General features: G+C 47.1%; 1 long non-coding RNA gene across 1 annotated transcript in view; it reads right to left on the reverse strand.

The window, feature by feature from the left end:
* The window catches only part of LOC134929059 (uncharacterized), a 109,640-nt gene that overhangs the window by 29,430 nt on the left and 58,456 nt on the right, over window positions 1-21,754 (reverse strand). The gene's annotated exons all lie outside the window — the stretch shown is intronic.

Genomic DNA, 21,754 nt, shown 5'->3' on the forward strand with positions numbered 1-21,754 from the left:
TTGAGAGCGATGAAATAATAATGAAGTTTGGAGTTTGAGAGCGGTGAAATAATAATACCGGTGGAGAGTGGTAAACTGCAGAAAAGGACACCGGCCCTTTAACAGAAGCTATACACTGCTGGAAGCTGGGCTGGAAGCAGGTGATTGTTTGAGAGCGGTGAAATAATAATGAAGTTTGGAGTTTGAGAGCGGTGAAATAATAATACCGGTGGAGAGTGGTAAACTGCAGAAAGGACACCGGCCCTTTAAGAGAAGCTGTACACTGCTGGAAGCTGGGCTGGAAGGAGGTGATTGTTGTAGCTGGAAACAGGTGAGTCCAGAATGGATCGGAGAGTCAGGCTACACCGCAGATGGAATGCTGGTGCGGGTCTCTATAGCAGAAGTCTGGAGACAGGAGCTGGAACCTGGAAGACAACCACAGGAGAGAGACAAACTGGAACTAGGTTAGACAACCAAAGCACTGACGCCTTCCTTGCTCAGGCACAGCTTACTTATACCTGCAGCAAGGAAGGGGTTGGCTAGGCAATTATGCAAATCAACAATACAGACAGCAGATTGGTGGAAATGCTCAGATGACAAAATCCAAGATGGCTGCGCCCATGCAGACACTTGGAGGGAAGTTTGGTTTGTAATCCATGTGAGAATTGAAATAGTAATGGCGACGCCGGCCACAGGAGACGCCAAACTGACAAGCGCACATTTAACCACGCGGGCACAGCGGAGGCCGCGGCTGATGAAATCACCACTCTGACATTCTGCATGTGGAAACTCAGGAACAGCGGGATCCGGTCCTGGAACGCTGAGCCAGCCTTAGGAGGCATCTGAAGGGTAAGTAATGGCGTCCAGATACCCGGATCGTGACAGGGCCTCAGCCGTTCCTTGCCACTCCGTGTCGTAAATGGCATATTGGCAAGTTTACACTTCTCATCAGACGCTTTCAATTTTGATTTTTGGGTCATTTTACTGAACTTTTGTTTTTTAGATTTTACATGCTCTCTACTATGACATTGGGCATCGGCCTTGGCAGATGACGTTGATGGCATTTCATCGTCTCGGCCATGACTAGTGGCAGCAGCTTCAGCACGAGGTGGAAGTGGATCTTGATCTTTCCCTATTTTAACCTCCACATTTTTGTTCTCCATTTTTTAATGTGTGGAATTATATGCCAGTATCAATAGCAATGGCCTACTTCTATATATACTGCGCACAACTGAAATGCACCACAGGTATAGAATGTAGATGGATAGTATACTTGACGACACAGAGGTAGGTACAGCAGTGGCCTTCCATACCGTACTGCTATATATACTGGTGGTCACTGTGTCAGCAAACTGCAAAACTAAAATGCACCACAGGTATAGAATGTAGATGGATAGTATACTTAATGACGACACAGAGGTAGGTACAGCAGTGGCCTTCCGTACCGTACTGCTATATATAGTATACTGGTTGTCACTGTGTCAGCACACTGCAAAACTAAAATGCACCACAGGTATAGAATGTAGATGGATAGTATACTTAATGACGACACAGAGGTAGGTACAGCAGTGGCCTTCTGTACCGTACTGCTATATATACTGGTGGTCACTGTGTCAGCAAACTGCAAAACTAAAATGCACCACAGGTATAGAATGTAGATGGATAGTATACTTAATGACGACACAGAGGTAGGTACAGCAGTGGCCTTCCATACCGTACTGCTATATATAGTATACTGGTGGTCACTGTGTCAGCAAACTGCAAAACTAAAATGCACCACAGGTATAGAATGTAGATGGATAGTATACTTAATGACGACACAGAGGTAGGTACAGCAGTGGCCTACCATACCGTACTGCTATATATACTGGTGGTCACTGTGTCAGCAAACTGCACAACTGAAATGCACCACAGGTATAGAATGTAGATGGATAGTATACTTAATGACGACACAGAGGTAGGTACAGCAGTGGCCTTCCGAACCGTACTGCTATATATACTGGTGGTAACTGTGTCAGCAAACTGCAAAACTAAAATGCACCACAGGTATAGAATGTAGATGGATAGTATACTTAATGACGACACAGAGGTAGGTACAGCAGTGGCCTTCCGTACCGTACTGCTATATATAGTATACTGGTTGTCACTGTGTCAGCACACTGCAAAACTAAAATGCACCACAGGTATAGAATGTAGATGGATAGTATACTTAATGACGACACAGAGGTAGGTACAGCAGTGGCCTTCCATACCGTACTGCTATATATAGTATACTGGTGGTCACTGTGTCAGCAAACTGCAAAACTAAAATGCACCACAGGTATAGAATGTAGATGGATAGTATACTTAATGACGACACAGAGGTAGGTACAGCAGTGGCCTACCATACCGTACTGCTATATATACTGGTGGTCACTGTGTCAGCAAACTGCACAACTGAAATGCACCACAGGTATAGAATGTAGATGGATAGTATACTTAATGACGACACAGAGGTAGGTACAGCAGTGGCCTTCCGAACCGTACTGCTATATATACTGGTGGTAACTGTGTCAGCAAACTGCAAAACTAAAATGCACCACAGGTATAGAATGTAGATGGATAGTATACTTAATGACGACACAGAGGTAGGTACAGCAGTGGCCTTCCGTACCGTACTGCTATGTATACTGGTGGTCACTGTGTCAGCAAACTGCAAAACTAAAATGCACCACAGGTATAGAATGTAGATGGATAGTATACTTAATGATGACACAGAGGTAGGTACAGCAGTGGCCTTCCATACCGTACTGCTATATATAGTATACTGGTGGTCACTGTGTCAGCAAACTGCAAAACTAAAATGCACCACAGGTATAGAATGTAGATGGATAGTATACTTAATGACGACACAGAGGTAGGTACAGCAGTGGCCTTCCGTACCGTACTGCTATATATACTGGTGGTCACTGTGTCAGCAAACTTCAAAACTAAAATGCACCACAGGTATAGAATGTAGATGGATAGTATACTTAATGACGACACAGAGGTAGGTACAGCAGTGGCCTTCCGTACCGTACTGCTATATATACTGGTGGTCACTAGAGATGAGCGGGTTCGGTTCCTCGGAATCCGAACCCGCCCGAACTTCAGCTTTTTTTACACGGATCCGAGCGACTCGGATCTTCCCGCCTTGCTCGGTTAACCCGAGCGCGCCCAAACGTCATCATGACGCTGTCGGATTCTCGCGAGGCTCGGATTCTATCGCGAGACTCGGATTCTATATAAGGAGCCGCGCGTCGCCGCCATTTTACACGTGCATTGAGATTGATAGTGAGAGGACGTGGCTGGCGTCCTCTCCGTTTAGAGAAGAAATAGATAGGAGAGTGAGAGTGAGACAGTGACACTTCATTTACTGGAGCTTAGGAGGAGTACTCAGACAGAGAGTGCAGAATTTTGCTGATAGTATTAGTTAGTTATACTAGTGACAGAGTGAGACAGTGACACTTCATTTACTGGAGCTTAGGAGGAGTACTCAGACAGAGAGTGCAGAATTTTGCTGATAGTACTGTATTAGTTAGTTATACTAGTGACTGACCAGTGACCACCAGTGTAGTTTTATATTATTTAATATAATCCGTTCTCTGCCTGAAAAAACGATACACAGTGACTCAGTCACATACCATATCTGTGCTCAGCCCAGTGTGCTGCTGCATCATCTATGTATAATATCTGACTGTGCTCACACAGCTTAATTGTGGGGGAGACTGGGGAGCAGTTAGGTTATAGCAGGAGCCAGGAGTACATATTAAAAAATTAAACAGTGCACACTTTTTTTCTGCAGGAGTGCCACTGCCAGTGTGACTGACCAGTGACCTGACCACCAGTATATAGTATACTATATTGTATTGTGAATGTCTGCCTGTAAAAGTTAAACACACGTCGTGTGACTTGTGTGGTGTTTTTTTATTCTATAAAATAAAAAACTCATTCTGCTGACAGACAGTGTCCAGCAGGTCCGTCATTATATAATATATACCTGTCCGGCTGCAGTAGTGATATATATATATTTTTTACATCATTATTTATCATCCAGTCGCAGCAGACACAGTACGGTAGTTCACGGCTGTAGCTACCTCTGTGTCGGCACTCGGCAGTCCATCCATAATTGTATACCACCTACCCGTGGTTTTTTTTTTCTTTCTTCTTTATACATACTACATCTCATTCTCATCCAGTCTATATTAGCAGCAGACACAGTACAGTACGGTAGTCCACGGCTGTAGCTACCTCTGTGTCGGCACTCGGCAGTCCGTCCATAATTGTATACCACCTACCCGTGTTTTTTTTTTTCTTTATTCTTTATACATACTACATCTCATTATCAACCAGTCTATATTAGCAGCAGACACAGTACGGTAGTCCACGGCTGTAGCTACCTCTGTGTCGGCACTCGGCAGTCCGTCCATAATTGTATACCACCTACCCGTGTTTTTTTTTTTCTTTATTCTTTATACATACTACATCTCATTATCAACCAGTCTATATTAGCAGCAGACACAGTACGGTAGTCCACGGCTGTAGCTACCTCTGTGTCGGCACTCGGCAGTCCGTCCATAATTGTATACCACCTACCCGTGGTTTTTTTTTCTTTCTTCTTTATACATACTACATCTCATTATCATCCAGTCTATATTAGCAGCAGACACAGTACAGTACGGTAGTCCACGGCTGTAGCTACCTCTGTGTCGGCACTCGGCAGTCCGTCCATAATTGTATACCACCTACCCGTGTTTTTTTTTTTCTTTATTCTTTATACATACTACATCTCATTATCAACCAGTCTATATTAGCAGCAGACACAGTACGGTAGTCCACGGCTGTAGCTACCTCTGTGTCGGCACTCGGCAGTCCGTCCATAATTGTATACCACCTACCCGTGGTTTTTTTTTCTTTCTTCTTTATACATACTACATCTCATTATCATCCAGTCTATATTAGCAGCAGACACAGTACAGTACGGTAGTCCACGGCTGTAGCTACCTCTGTGTCGGCACTCGGCAGTCCGTCCATAATTGTATACCACCTACCCATGGTTTTTTTTTTCTTTCTTCTTTATACATACTACATCTCATTATCAACCAGTCTATATTAGCAGCAGACACAGTACGGTAGTCCACGGCTGTAGCTACCTCTGTGTCGGCACTCGGCAGTCCATCCATAATTGTATACCACCTACCCGTGGTTTTTTTTCTTTCTTCTTTATACATACATACTACATCTCATTATCATCCAGTCTATATTAGCAGCAGACACAGTACAGTACAATAGTCCACGGCTGTAGCTACCTCTGTGTCGGCACTCGGCAGTCCATCCATAATTGTATACTAGTATCCATCCATCTCCATTGTTTACCTGAGGTGCCTTTTAGTTGTGCCTATTAAAATATGGAGAACAAAAATGTTGAGGTTCCAAAATTAGGGAAAGATCAAGATCCACTTCCACCTCGTGCTGAAGCTGCTGCCACTAGTCATGGCCGAGACGATGAAATGCCAGCAACGTCGTCTGCAAGGCCGATGCCCAATGTCATAGTACAGAGCATGTCAAATCCAAAACACCAAATATCAGTAAAAAAAGGACTCCAAAACCTAAAATAAAATTGTCGGAGGAGAAGCGTAAACTTGCCAATATGCCATTTACCACACGGAGTGGCAAGGAACGGCTGAGGCCCTGGCCTATGTTCATGGCTAGTGGTTCAGCTTCACATGAGGATGGAAGCACTCAGCCTCTCGCTAGAAAACTGAAAAGACTCAAGCTGGCAAAAGCACCGCAAAGAACTGTGCGTTCTTCGAAATCCCAAATCCACAAGGAGAGTCCAATTGTGTCGGTTGCGATGCCTGACCTTCCCAACACTGGACGTGAAGAGCATGCGCCTTCCACCATTTGCACGCCCCCTGCAAGTGCTGGAAGGAGCACCCGCAGTCCAGTTCCTGATAGTCAGATTGAAGATGTCAGTGTTGAAGTACACCAGGATGAGGAGGATATGGGTGTTGCTGGCGCTGGGGAGGAAATTGACAAGGAGGATTCTGATGGTGAGGTGGTTTGTTTAAGTCAGGCACCCGGGGAGACACCTGTTGTCCGTGGGAGGAATTTGGCCACTGACATGCCTGGTGAAAATACCAAAAAAATCAGCTCTTCGGTGTGGAAGTATTTCAACAGAAATGCGGACAACAGGTGTCAAGCCGTGTGTTGCCTTTGTCAAGCTGTAATAAGTAGGGGTAAGGACGTTAACCACCTCGGAACATCCTCCCTTATACGTCACCTGCAGCGCATTCATAATAAGTCAGTGACAAGTTCAAAAACTTTGGGCGACAGCGGAAGCAGTCCACTGACCAGTAAATCCCTTCCTCTTGTAACCAAGCTCACGCAAACCACCCCACCAACTCCCTCAGTGTCAATTTCCTCCTTCCCCAGGAATGCCAATAGTCCTGCAGGCCATGTCACTGGCAATTCTGACGAGTCCTCTCCTGCCTGGGATTCCTCCGATGCATCCTTGCGTGTAACGCCTACTGCTGCTGGCGCTGCTGTTGTTGCTGCTGGGAGTCGATGGTCATCCCAGAGGGGAAGTCGTAAGCCCACTTGTACTACTTCCAGTAAGCAATTGACTGTTCAACAGTCCTTTGCGAGGAAGATGAAATATCACAGCAGTCATCCTGCTGCAAAGCGGATAACTGAGGCCTTGACAACTATGTTGGTGTAAGACGTGCGTCCGGTATCCGCCGTTAGTTCACAGGGAACTAGACAATTTATTGAGGCAGTGTGCCCCCGTTACCAAATACCATCTAGGTTCCACTTCTCTAGGCAGGCGATACCGAGAATGTACACGGACGTCAGAAAAAGACTCACCAGTGTCCTAAAAAATGCAGTTGTACCCAATGTCCACTTAACCACGGACATGTGGACAAGTGGAGCAGGGCAGGGTCAGGACTATATGACTGTGACAGCCCACTGGGTAGATGTATGGACTCCCGCCGCAAGAACAGCAGCGGCGGCACCAGTAGCAGCATCTCGCAAACGCCAACTCTTTCCTAGGCAGGCTACGCTTTGTATCACCGCTTTCCAGAATACGCACACAGCTGAAAACCTCTTACGGCAACTGAGGAAGATCATCGCGGAATGGCTTACCCCAATTGGACTCTCCTGTGGATTTGTGGCATCGGACAACGCCAGCAATATTGTGTGTGCATTAAATATGGGCAAATTCCAGCACGTCCCATGTTTTGCACATACCTTGAATTTGGTGGTGCAGAATTTTTTAAAAAACGACAGGGGCGTGCAAGAGATGCTGTCGGTGGCCAGAAGAATTGCGGGACACTTTCGGCGTACAGGCACCACGTACAGAAGACGGGAGCACCACCAAAAACTACTGAACCTGCCCTGCCATCATCTGAAGCAAGAAGTGGTAACGAGGTGGAATTCAACCCTCTATATGCTTCAGAGGTTGGAGGAGCAGCAAAAGGCCATTCAAGCCTATACAATTGAGCACGATATAGGAGGTGGAATGCACCTGTCTCAAGCGCAGTGGAGAATGATTTCAACGTTGTGCAAGGTTCTGATGCCCTTTGAACTTGCCACACGTGAAGTCAGTTCAGACACTGCCAGCCTGAGTCAGGTCATTCCCCTCATCAGGCTTTTGCAGAAGAAGCTGGAGACATTGAAGGAGGAGCTAACACGGAGCGATTCCGCTAGGCATGTGGGACTTGTGGATGGAGCCCTTAATTCGCTTAACAAGGATTCACGGGTGGTCAATCTGTTGAAATCAGAGCACTACATTTTGGCCACCGTGCTCGATCCTAGATTTAAAGCCTACCTTGGATCTCTCTTTCCGGCAGACACAAGTCTGCTGGGGTTGAAAGACCTGCTGGTGAGAAAATTGTCAAGTCAAGCGGAACGCGACCTGTCAACATCTCCTCCTTCACATTCTCCCGCAACTGGGGGTGCGAGGAAAAGGCTCAGAATTCCGAGCCCACCCGCTGGCGGTGATGCAGGGCAGTCTGGAGCGACTGCTGATGCTGACATCTGGTCCGGACTGAAGGACCTGACAACGATTACGGACATGTCGTCTACTGTCACTGCATATGATTCTCTCCCCATTGAAAGAATGGTGGAGGATTATATGAGTGACCGCATCCAAGTAGGCACGTCACACAGTCCGTACTTATACTGGCAGGAAAAAGAGGCAATTTGGAGGCCCTTGCACAAACTGGCTTTATTCTACCTAAGTTGCCCTCCCACAAGTGTGTACTCCGAAAGAGTGTTTAGTGCCGCCGCTCACCTTGTCAGCAATCGGCGTACGAGGTTACATCCAGAAAATGTGGAGAAGATGATGTTCATTAAAATGAATTATAATCAATTCCTCCGCGGAGACATTGACCAGCAGCAATTGCCTCCACAAAGTACACAGGGAGCTGAGATGGTGGATTCCAGTGGGGACGAATTGATAATCTGTGAGGAGGGGGATGTACACGGTGATATATCGGAGGATGATGATGAGGTGGACATCTTGCCTCTGTAGAGCCAGTTTGTGCAAGGAGAGATTAATTGCTTCTTTTTTGGGGGGGGTCCAAACCAACCCGTCTTTTCAGTCAAAGTCGTGTGGCAGACCCTGTCACTGAAATGATGGGTTGGTTAAAGTGTGCATGTCCTGTTTATACAACATAAGGGTGGGTGGGAGGGCCCAAGGACAATTCCATCTTGCACCTCTTTTTTCTTTTATTTTTCTTTGCGTCATGTGCTGTTTGGGGAGGGTTTTTTGGAAGGGCCATCCTGCGTGACACTGCAGTGCCACTCCTAGATGGGCCCGGTGTTTGTGTCGGCCACTAGGGTCGCTTATCTTACTCACACAGTCAGCTACCTCATTGCGCCTCTTTTTTTCTTTGCGTCATGTGCTGTTTGGGGAGGGTTTTTTGGAAGGGCCATCCTGCGTGACACTGCAGTGCCACTCCTAGATGGGCCCGGTGTTTGTGTCGGCCACTAGGGTCGCTTATCTTACTCACACAGTCAGCTACCTCATTGCGCCTCTTTTTTTCTTTGCGTCATGTGCTGTTTGGGGAGGGTTTTTTGGAAGGGCCATCCTGCGTGACACTGCAGTGCCACTCCTAGATGGGCCCGGTGTTTGTGTCGGCCACTAGGGTCGCTTATCTTACTCACACAGTCAGCTACCTCATTGCGCCTCTTTTTTTCTTTGCGTCATGTGCTTTTTGGGTAGGGTTTTTTGGAAGGGCCATCCTGCGTGACACTGCAGTGCCACTCCTAGATGGGCCCGGTGTTTGTGTCGGCCACTAGGGTCGCTTATCTTACTCACACAGTCAGCTACCTCATTGCGCCTCTTTTTTTCTTTGCGTCATGTGCTGTTTGGGGAGGGTTTTTTGGAAGGGCCATCCTGCGTGACACTGCAGTGCCACTCCTAGATGGGCCCGGTGTTTGTGTCGGCCACTAGGGTCGCTTATCTTACTCACACAGTCAGCTACCTCATTGCGCCTCTTTTTTTTCTTTGCGTCATGTGCTGTTTGGGGAGGTTTTTTTGGAAGGGCCATCCTGCGTGACACTGCAGTGCCACTCCTAGATGGGCCCGGTGTTTGTGTCGGCCACTAGGGTCGCTTATCTTACTCACACAGTCAGCTACCTCATTGCGCCTCTTTTTTTCTTTGCGTCATGTGCTGTTTGGGGAGGCTTTTTTGGAAGGGCCATCCTGCGTGACACTGCAGTGCCACTCCTAGATGGGCCCGGTGTTTGTGTCGGCCACTAGGGTCGCTTATCTTACTCACACAGTCAGCTACCTCATTGCGCCTCTTTTTTTCTTTGCGTCATGTGCTGTTTGGGGAGGGTTTTTTGGAAGGGCCATCCTGCGTGACACTGCAGTGCCACTCCTAGATGGGCCCGGTGTTTGTGTCGGCCACTAGGGTCGCTTATCTTACTCACACAGCTACCTCATTGCGTCTCTTTTTTTCTTTGCGTCATGTGCTGTTTGTGGAGTGTTTTTTGGAAGGGCCATCCTGCGTGACACTGCAGTGCCACTCCTAGATGGGCCCGGTGTTTGTGTCGGCCACTAGGGTCGCTTATCTTACTCACACAGCGACCTCGGTGCAAATTTTAGGACTAAAAATAATATTGTGAGGTGTGAGGTATTCAGAATAGACTGAAAATGAGTGTAAATTATGGTTTTTGAGGTTAATAATACTTTGGGATCAAAATGACCCCCAAATTCTATGATTTAAGCTGTTTTTTAGGGTTTTTTGAAAAAAACACCCGAATCCAAAACACACCCGAATCCGACAAAAAAAATTCGGTGAGGTTTTGCCAAAACGCGGTCGAACCCAAAACACGGCCGCGGAACCGAACCCAAAACCAAAACACAAAACCCGAAAAATTTCCGGCGCTCATCTCTAGTGGTCACTGTGTCAGCAAACTGCAAAACTAAAATGCACCACAGGTATAGAATGTAGATGGATAGTATACTTAATGACGACACAGAGGTAGGTACAGCAGTGGCCTTCCGTACCGAACTGCTATATATACTGGTGGTCACTGTGTCAGCAAACTGCAAAACTAAAATGCACCACAGGTATAGAATGTAGATGGATAGTAAACTTAATGACGACACAGAGGTAGGTACAGCAGTGGCCTTCCGTACCGTACTGCTATATATACTGGTGGTCACTGTGTCAGCAAAACACTGCACTGTACTCCTCCTATATAATATTATACTGGTGGTCCCGACTCCCCAGTCCCCACAATAAAGCAGCACACTGAGCACAGATATGGAGTGTTTTTCAGGCAGACAACGTATACTGGTGGTCACTGTCAGCAAAACTCTGCACTGTACTCCTGCTATATAATACAGCTGCTCCCCAGTCCCCACAATTAAGCAGTGTGAGCACAGATATATGCAGCACACTGAGCACAGATATGGGGGTATATTTACTAAGGTCCCGATTTTGACCGAGATGACGTTTTTTCATCAAAGTGTCATCTCGGTAATTTACTAAGCAAAAATCACAGCAGTGATGAGGGCATTCGTAATATTTTGGAAGTCCTAGGAAAAAAATCACGAATCAATACACCATCGGTCAAATACGCCTGCAATTTGCTAGAAATCGGGAATTTACTAAAAAGTTCAAAACGCAAACACTGCCGACAATAGCCAAACACTGCCGTGATAAAATACAAATCGTGAAAAAGTGCTAAAAAAAAACAGACCTGCTTTTTTATCCCGTGTTTGTATAGGCATGCACGGATCCATGAGATCCGTGCATGTTTTTCAGTGGGAAGGGGGGGAAATGTTCTAAATTTTCAGAAAAAAAATTGCGTGGGGTCCCCCCTCCTAAGGCAAACCAGCCTCGGGCTCTTTGAGCCGATCCTGGTTGCAGAAATATGGGAAAAAAATGGACAGGGGTTCCCCCATATTTAAGCAACCAGCATCGGGCTCTGCGCCTGGTCCTGGTTCCAAAAATACGGGGGACAAAAAGAGTAGGGGTCCCCCGTATTTTTGAAACCAGCACCGGGCTCCACTAGCTGGACAGATAATGCCACAGCCGGGGGTCACTTTTATACAGTGCCTTGCGGCCGTGGCATCAAATATCCAACTAGTCACCCCTGGCCGGGGTACCCTGGGGGAGTGGGGACCCCTTCAATCAAGGGGTCCCCCCCAGCCACCCAAGGGCCAGGGGTGAAGCCCGAGGCTGTCCCCCCCATCCAATGGGCTGCGGATGGGGGGCTAATAGCCTTTGTGATAAGTGTTTGATATTCTTTTTAGTAGCCGTACTACAAGGCCCAGCAAGCCTCCCCCACAAGCTGGTACTTGGAGAACCACAAGTACCAGCATGCGGCGGAAAAATGGGCCCGCTGGTACCTGTAGTACTACTACTAAAAAAATACCCCAATAAAGACATTACACACACACCTTGAAAGTATAACTTTAATACATCCATCCACACCTCCATATACACATACTTACCTTATGTTCCCACGCAGGTCGGTCCTCTTCTCCAGTAGAATCCATGGTGTACCTGTAGAAAAAATTATACTCACATAATCCATGGTTGAAGGCTCCTCTGTAAATCCTTTTGTAATCCACGTACTTGAAAAAATAAAAAAACGGATACCCGACCACGAACTGAAAGGGGACCCATGTTTTCACATGGGCCCCCTTTCCCCGAATGCCTGAAACCCACTCTGACTGATGTCTAAGTGGGTTTCTTCAGCCAATCAGGGAGCGCCACGTTGTGGCACCCTCCTGATCGGCTGTGTGCTCCTGTACTGTATGACAGGCGGAACACGGCAGTGTTACAATGTAGCGCCTATGCGCTCCATTGTAACCAATGGTGGGAACTTTCAGGTCAGCAGTGAGGTCACTTTCGGTCAACCGCTGTGGCATTATCTGTCCAGCTAGTGGAGCCCGGTGCTGGTTTCAAAAATACGGGGGACCCCTACTCTTTTTGTCCCCCTTATTTTTGGAACCAGGACCAGGCGCAGAGCCCGATGCTGGTTGCTTAAATATGGGGGAACCCCTGTCCATTTTTTTCCCCATATTTCTGCAACCAGGATCGGCTCAAAGAGCCCGAGGCTGGTTTGCCTTAGGAGGGGGGACCCAACGCAATTTTTTTTTTACATTTAAACTTTATTTTGATTTTTAACAAAGTGCACAATGAAGCCCAGCACGGATCTCTCAGATCCGTCCGAGATTCATTGTATTAAAGTTGGCAGTGTTTTACAAGTCACTCACGTAAAACACTGCCAAAAAAAAACGAATGACATCGACATCGGAAAACCCGAAAATGCAGAATACGGCTGCTTAGTAAATTAGTCGTAATCAATTCAAAAAGTTGCATATTTACACTTTCGATGTCATTTGTGATTGAACTTTGACCTCAAACGGGAAAACACGAATCTTAGTAAATTTACCTCATGGAGTGTTTTTTTCAGGCAGAGAACGGATAAAACTGGTGGTCACTGATCAGCAAAACTCTGCACTGTACTCCTCCTATATTAATATAAAGCTGCTCCCCAGTCCCCACAATGATATAAGCAAGCACAAATATTTGCATCAACTCAACAATGAATAAACGGAGAGGACACCAGCCACGTCCTCTCCCTAACATTTCCAATGCACGAGTGAAAATGGCGGCGACGCGCGGCTGCTTATATAGAATCTGAATCTCGCGAGAATCCGACAGCGGAATGATGACGTTAGGGCGCGCTCGGGTTAACCGAGCCATACGGGAGAATCCGAGTATGGCTCGGACCCGTGTAAAAAGGGTGAAGTTCGGGTGGGTTCGGCAGGGCCGAAACTAGGATCTTTGACACCTGGGGCAAGACAGGAAGTTGGCGCCCCCCTCCCCTTCATGTAAGAGTGTGAGTGAGTGAGTTTATATATATATATATATATATATATTGTGCTTGGAAAAACGAGGCGGCACTCAGAGGCTGTCAATCACATAAAGCGTGTAATAATGCAATCATCCTGATGAACGGGAGGTGGTCCCCGAAACGTTGATTGCACCATTACACGTTTTCTGTGATTGACAGCCTCCAATCATATCGTGGCGGGGTGACCTCCCTGGGGAAGGTACCTGAGCAGGACACATCCTGCTGTGGACACTCTGAGTGTGTATATATTTGTGTGTGTGTGTGTGTGTGTGTGTGTGTGTGTGTGTGTGTGTGTGTGTGTGTGTGCGTGTGTGTGTGTGTGAACTTTATAAGGGCTGGTAGCTGCTGTAAAGATTTTTATCGAGGGGATGGCTAGAAATTTATTTGGCCTAGGGATAAATAAAGAAAGGGAAATAAATACTCATACCTTGAAACATACATAAAATCACACACCTATACACATGCATACTGTCACACACCTGAATATATACATGCATGCATACATTCACTCACTTGCTCATATATATATATATATATATACTAGAGATGAGCGCCTGAAATTTTTCGGGTTTTGTGTTTTGGTTTTGGGTTCGGTTCCGCGGCCGTGTTTGGGGTTCGACCGCGTTTTGGCAAAACCTCACCGAATTTTTTTTGTCGGATTCAGGTGTGTTTTGGATTCGGGTGTTTTTTTAAAAAAACACTAAAAAACAGCTTAAATCATAGAATTTGGGGGTCATTTTGATCCCATATTATTATTAACCTCAAAAACCATAATTTCCACTCATTTTCAGTCTATTCTGAATACCTCACACCTCACAATATTATTTTTAGTCCTAAAATTTGCACCAAGGTCGCTGGATGACTAAGCTAAGCGACACTAGTGGCCGACACAAACACCTGGGCCATCTAGGAGTGGCACTGCAGTGTCACGCAGGATGTCCCTTCCAAAAAACCCTCCCCAATCAGCACATGACGCAAAGAAAAAAAGAGGCGCAATGAGGTAGCTGACTGTGTGAGTAAGATTAGCGACCCTAGTGGCCGACACAAACACCGGGCCCATTTAGGAGTGGCACTGCAGTGTCACGCAGGATGTCCCTTCCAAAAAACCCTCCCCAATCAGCACATGACGCAAAGAAAAAAAGAGGCGCAATGAGGTAGCTGACTGTGTGAGTAAGATTAGCGACCCTAGTGGCCGACACAAACACCGGGCCCATTTAGGAGTGGCACTGCAGTGTCACGCAGGATGTCCCTTCCAAAAAACCCTCCCCAATCAGCACATGACGCAAAGAAAAAAAGAGGCGCAATGAGGTAGCTGACTGTGTGAGTAAGATTAGCGACCCTAGTGGCCGACACAAACACCGGGCCCATTTAGGAGTGGCACTGCAGTGTCACGCAGGATGTCCCTTCCAAAAAACCCTCCCCAATCAGCACATGACGCAAAGAAAAAAAGAGGCGCAATGAGGTAGCTGACTGTGTGAGTAAGATTAGCGACCCTAGTGGCCGACACAAACACCGGGCCCATTTAGGAGTGGCACTGCAGTGTCACGCAGGATGTCCCTTTCAAAAAACCCTCCCCAATCAGCACATGACGCAAAGAAAAAAAGAGGCGCAATGAGGTAGCTGACTGTGTGAGTAAGATTAGCGACCCTAGTGGCCGACACAAACACCGGGCCCATTTAGGAGTGGCACTGCAGTGTCACGCAGGATGTCCCTTCCAAAAAACCCTCCCCAATCAGCACATGACGCAAAGAAAAAAAGAGGCGCAATGAGGTAGCTGACTGTGTGAGTAAGATTAGCGACCCTAGTGGCCGACACAAACACCGGGCCCATTTAGGAGTGGCACTGCAGTGTCACGCAGGATGTCCCTTCCAAAAAACCCTCCCCAAACAGCACATGACGCAAAGAAAAATAAAAGAAAAAAGAGGTGCAAGATGGAATTGTCCTTGGGCCCTCCCACCCACCCTTATGTTGTATAAACAAAACAGGACATGCACACTTTAACCAACCCATCATTTCAGTGACAGGGTCTGCCACACGACTGTGACTGATATGACGGGTTGGTTTGGACCCCCCCCCAAAAAAGAAGCAATTAATCTCTCCTTGCACAAACTGGCTCTACAGAGGCAAGATGTCCACCTCATCATCACCCTCCGATATATCACCGTGTACATCCCCCTCCTCACAGATTATCAATTCGTCCCCACTGGAATCCACCATCTCAGCTCCCTGTGTACTTTGTGGAGGCAATTGCTGCTGGTCAATGTCTCCGCGGAGGAATTGATTATAATTCATTTTAATGAACATCATCTTCTCCACATTTTCTGGATGTAACCTCGTACGCCGATTGCTGACAAGGTGAGCGGCGGCACTAAACACTCTTTCGGAGTACACACTTGTGGGAGGGCAACTTAGGTAGAATAAAGCCAGTTTGTGCAATGGCCTCCAAATTGCCTCTTTTTCCTGCCAGTATAAGTATGGACTGTGTGACGTGCCTACTTGGATGCGGTCACTCATATAATCCTCCACCATTCTTTCAATGGTGAGAGAATCATATGCAGTGACAGTAGACGACATGTCCGTAATCGTTGTCAGGTCCTTCAGTCCGGACCAGATGTCAGCATCAGCAGTCGCTCCAGACTGCCCTGCATCACCGCCAGCGGGTGGGCTCGGAATTCTGAGCCTTTTCCTCGCACCCCCAGTTGCGGGAGAATGTGAAGGAGGAGATGTTGACAGGTCGCGTTCCGCTTGACTTGACAATTTTGTCACCAGCAGGTCTTTCAACCCCAGCAGACCTGTGTCTGCCGGAAAGAGAGATCCAAGGTAGGCTTTAAATCTAGGATCGAGCACGGTGGCCAAAATGTAGTGCTCTGATTTCAACAGATTGACCACCCGTGAATCCTTGTTAAGCGAATTAAGGGCTGCATCCACAAGTCCCACATGCCTAGCGGAATCGCTCCCTTTTAGCTCCTTCTTCAATGCCTCCAGCTTCTTCTGCAAAAGCCTGATGAGGGGAATGACCTGACTCAGGCTGGCAGTGTCTGAACTGACTTCACGTGTGGCAAGTTCAAAGGGCATCAGAACCTTGCACAACGTTGAAATCATTCTCCACTGCACTTGAGACAGGTGCATTCCACCTGACCCTGCCCTGCTCCACTTGTCCACATGTCCGTGGTTAAGTGGACATTGGGTACAACTGCATTTTTTAGGACACTGGTGAGTCTTTTTCTGAGGTCCGTGTACATTCTCGGTATCGCCTGCCTAGAGAAGTGGAACCTAGATGGTATTTGGTAACGGGGGCACACTGCCTCAATAAATTGTCTAGTTCCCTGTGAACTAACGGCGGATACCGGACGCACGTCTAACACCAACATAGTTGTCAAGGCCTCAGTTATCCGCTTTGCAGCAGGATGACTGCTGTGATATTTCATCTTCCTCGCAAAGGACTGTTGAACAGTCAATTGCTTACTGGAAGTAGTACAAGTGGGCTTACGACTTCCCCTCTGGGATGACCATCGACTCCCAGCAGCAACAACAGCAGCGCCAGCAGCAGTAGGCGTTACACGCAAGGATGCATCGGAGGAATCCCAGGCAGGAGAGGACTCGTCAGAATTGCCAGTGACATTGCCTGCAGGACTATTGGCATTCCTGGGGAAGGAGGAAATTGACACTGAGGGAGTTGGTGGGGTGGTTTGCGTGAGCTTGGTTACAAGAGGAAGGGATTTACTGGTCAGTGGACTGCTTCCGCTGTCACCCAAAGTTTTTGAACTTGTCACTGACTTATTATGAATGCGCTGCAGGTGACGTATAAGGGAGGATGTTCCGAGGTGGTTAACGTCCTTACCCCTACTTATTACAGCTTGACAAAGGGAACACACGGCTTGACACCTGTTGTCCGCATTTCTGTTGAAATAGTTCCACACCGAAGAGCTGATTTTTTTGGTATTTTCACCAGGCATGTCAACGGCCATATTCCTCCCACGGACAACAGGTGTCTCCCCGGGTGCCTGACTTAAACAAACCACCTCACCATCAGAATCCTCCTGGTCAATTTCCTCCCCAGCGCCAGCAACACCCATATCCTCCTCATCCTGGTGTACTTCAACACTGACATCTTCAATCTGACTATCAGGAACTGGACTGCGGGTGCTCCTTCCAGCACTTGCAGGGGGCGTGCAAATGGTGGAAGGCGCATGCTCTTCACGTCCAGTGTTGGGAAGGTCAGGCATCGCAACCGACACAATTGGACTCTCCTTGTGGATTTGGGATTTCGAAGAACGCACAGTTCTTTGCGGTGCTACTGCTTTTGCCAGCTTGAGTCTTTTCATTTTTCTAGCGAGAGGCTGAGTGCCTCCATCCTCATGTGAAGCTGAACCACTAGCCATGAACATAGGCCAGGGCCTCAGCCGTTCCTTGCCACTCCGTGTGGTAAATGGCATATTGGCAAGTTTACGCTTCTCCTCCGACAATTTTATTTTAGGTTTTGGAGTCCTTTTTTTACTGATATTTGGTGTTTTGGATTTGACATGCTCTGTACTATGACATTGGGCATCGGCCTTGGCAGACGACGTTGCTGGCATTTCATCGTCTCGGCCATGACTAGTGGCAGCAGCTTCAGCACGAGGTGGAAGTGGATCTTGATCTTTCCCTAATTTTGGAACCTCAACATTTTTGTTCTCCATATTTTAATAGGCACAACTAAAAGGCACCTCAGGTAAACAATGGAGATGGATGGATACTAGTATACAATTATGGACGGACTGCCGAGTGCCGACACAGAGGTAGCTACAGCCGTGAACTACCGTACTGTGTCTGCTGCTAATATAGACTGGTTGATAAAGAGATGTCGTAGTATGTATGTATGAAGAAGAAAGAAAAAGAAACCACGGTTAGGTGGTATACAATTATGGACGGACTGCCGAGTGCCGACACAGAGGTAGCCACAGCCGTGAACTACCGTACTGTACTGTGTCTGCTGCTAATATAGACTGGTTGATAAAGAGATGTCGTAGTATGTATATATGAAGAAGAAAGAAAAAAAAACCACGGGTAGGTGGTATACAATTATGGACGGACTGCCGAGTGCCGACACAGAGGTAGCCACAGCCGTGAACTACCATACTGTACTGTGTCTGCTGCTAATATAGACTGGTTGATAAAGAGATGTAGTAGTATGTATGTATGAAGAAGAAAGAAAAAAAACCACAGGTAGGTGGTATACAATTATGGACGGACTGCCGAGTGCCGACACAGAGGTAGCCACAGCCGTGAACTACCGTACTGTACTGTGTCTGCTGCTAATATAGACTGGTTGATAAAGAGATGTCGTAGTATGTATGTATGAAGAAGAAAGAAAAAAAAACCACGGTTAGGTGGTATACAATTATGGACGGACTGCCGAGTGCCGACACAGAGGTAGCCACAGCCGTGAACTACCGTACTGTACTGTGTCTGCTGCTAATATAGACTGGTTGATAAAGAGATGTCGTAGTATGTATGTATAAAGAAGAAAGAAAAAAAAACCACGGTTAGGTGGTATACAATTATGGACGGACTGCCGAGTGCCGACACAGAGGTAGCCACAGCCGTGAACTACCGTACTGTACTGTGTCTGCTGCTAATATAGACTGGTTGATAAAGAGATGTCGTAGTATGTATGTATGAAGAAGAAAGAAAAAAAAACCACGGTTAGGTGGTATACAATTATGGACGGACTGCCGAGTGCCGACACAGAGGTAGCCACAGCCGTGAACTACCGTACTGTACTGTGTCTGCTGCTAATATAGACTGGTTGATAAAGAGATGTCGTAGTATGTATGTATAAAGAAGAAAGAAAAAAAAACCACGGTTAGGTGGTATACAATTATGGACGGACTGCCGAGTGCCGACACAGAGGTAGCCACAGCCGTGAACTACCGTACTGTACTGTGTCTGCTGCTAATATAGACTGGTTGATAAAGAGATGTAGTAGTATGCATGTATAAAGAAGAAAGAAAAAAAAACCACGGGTAGGTGGTATACAATTATGGATGGACTGCCGAGTGCCGACACAGAGGTAGCTACAGCCGTGAACTACCGTACTGTGTCTGCTGCGACTGGATGATAAATAATGATATAAAAAATATATATATATCACTACTGCAGCCGGACAGGTATATATATTATATAATGACGGACCTGCTGGACACTGTCTGTCAGCAGAATGAGTTTTTTATAGAATAAAAAAAAAAAACACCACACAAGTGAAGTCACACGACGAGTGTTTAACTTTTTCAGGCAATCACAATATAGTATACTACTAACTATACTGGTGGTCAGTGTGGTCAGGTCACTGGTCAGTCACACTGGCAGTGGCACTCCTGCAGCAAAAGTGTGCACTGTTTAATTTTAATATAATATGTACTCCTGGCTCCTGCTATAACCTATAACTGGCACTGCAGTGCTCCCCAGTCTCCCCCACAATTATAAGCTGTGTGAGCTGAGCACAGTCAGATATATAATATATACATAGATGATGCAGCACACTGGGCTGAGCAGTGCACACAGATATGGTATGTGACTGTCTTGTACTCCTGGCTCCTGCTATAACCTATAACTGGCACTGCAGTGCTCCCCAGTCTCCCCCACAATTATAAGCTGTGTGAGCTGAGCACAGTCAGATATATAATATATACATAGATGATGCAGGCATGCAGCACACTGGGCTGAGCAGTGCACACAGATATGGTATGTGACTGAGTCACTGTGTGTACCGTTTTTTTCAGGCAGAGAACGGATATATTAAATAAAACAACTGCACTGCTGGTGGTCACTGTGGTCAGTCACTAAACTCTGCACTCTCTTCTACAGTATCAGCCTCAGGTCAATCTCTCTCTCTCTCTCCTAATCTAAATGGAGAGGACGCCAGCCACGTCCTCTCCCTATCAATCTCAATACACGTGTGAAAATGGCGGCGACGCGCGGCTCCTTATATAGAATCCGAGTCTCGCGAGAATCCGACAGCGTCATGATGACGTTCGGGCGCGCTCGGGTTAACCGAGCAAGGCGGGAAGATCCGAGTCGCTCGGACCCGTGAAAAAAAACATGAAGTTCGTGCGGGTTCGGATTCAGAGAAACCGAACCCGCTCATCTCTAATATATACACAGTCACACACCTGTATACATACATATATAGAGTCAAACATATATACATACTTACATATAGTGAGACACAAGCACACATACAGATATGTAGTCAGTCATACACCTTTTTACATACAGTCACACACATGCACACACTCATAGAGACACACATACTCTATATCACAGGTTCTCAAACTCGGTCCTCAGGACCCCACACGGTTCATGTTTTGCAGGTCACCTGTAGATTTTTAAAATGTGACAGTTGGTGATACACAGTGCAGCTGCTGGGTGACATGGAAAACGTGAACCGTGTGGGGTCCTGAGGACCGAGTTTGAGAACCACTGCTCTATATGGTACTGGTAGTCACACACACACAGTGTCCCTTCCCTTACACTCACTACTTAGGCTCTTCTGCTCCTTGTCCTGGATAGTGAGCTCTCCCAATGATGCTGCTGGCTGGCCTGGCACTGTGTACAGCACAGTGCCGTGTAGCCCCGCCCCCTTTTCGGACCTACGGCTGCCTCTTAGTTTCCAGCTCAGCAGTGCACTATAGTAGTGCACTGCTGCGATGATTAATGGCAGCGGGGGGGAGGCTGGGGAGTCATCTTGTTCCCTGTGCCCTGCAGGCACTACACGTGACCAGAAGAAACTGAAAGTAAACTACAGCTCCCGCAGCAAGGGCTGCTGGGAGCTGTAGTTTATTTTCTCAGTTTAATCACAGCAATGCTGCCGCGGCAGCTAGTAGAGTCTGGAGCTTGTGCTCCGTCGGCTCTAAGGAACCGCAGCACATAGGTTATTAGGGGGATTACATAGGGTGTTAGGGGGATTAAACTGATCCTCTCTGCGCCCCCTCCTATCCTGCGCCCAGGTCACATGCCCCCCTAGCCCCCCCGTAGTTACAGCCGTGGGTTCGGTTTCCGAGAAACCGAACCCGCTCATCACTAGTTTGTATCAGCAGAGATCAGGTTTGCAGTGGTGCGAAAGCCACAACTGCTACCCTTAGCACACTCCCCCACGAGACACCCACCTTCACGCCCCTTTTTGCTAGCTAGCGAAGCCATTCCCCCGTGCCACCTTCTACACACCCCTTTGTCGTTGCGTGGCTGCGAACACAAAAAGCATTTGCATTTCTGCACATACATCGTACGCCTGACTTTGCGCATGCGCATTGATTGTTTTGCACGTGCGCATTGGGCTAATCCCCGCTGCTTGCAATGCAAAGATCCGTAGTGATCAACTCGGAATGAC

Source organism: Pseudophryne corroboree, chromosome 5, assembly GCF_028390025.1.
Source record: "Pseudophryne corroboree isolate aPseCor3 chromosome 5, aPseCor3.hap2, whole genome shotgun sequence".
NCBI lineage: Eukaryota > Metazoa > Chordata > Amphibia > Anura > Myobatrachidae > Pseudophryne > Pseudophryne corroboree.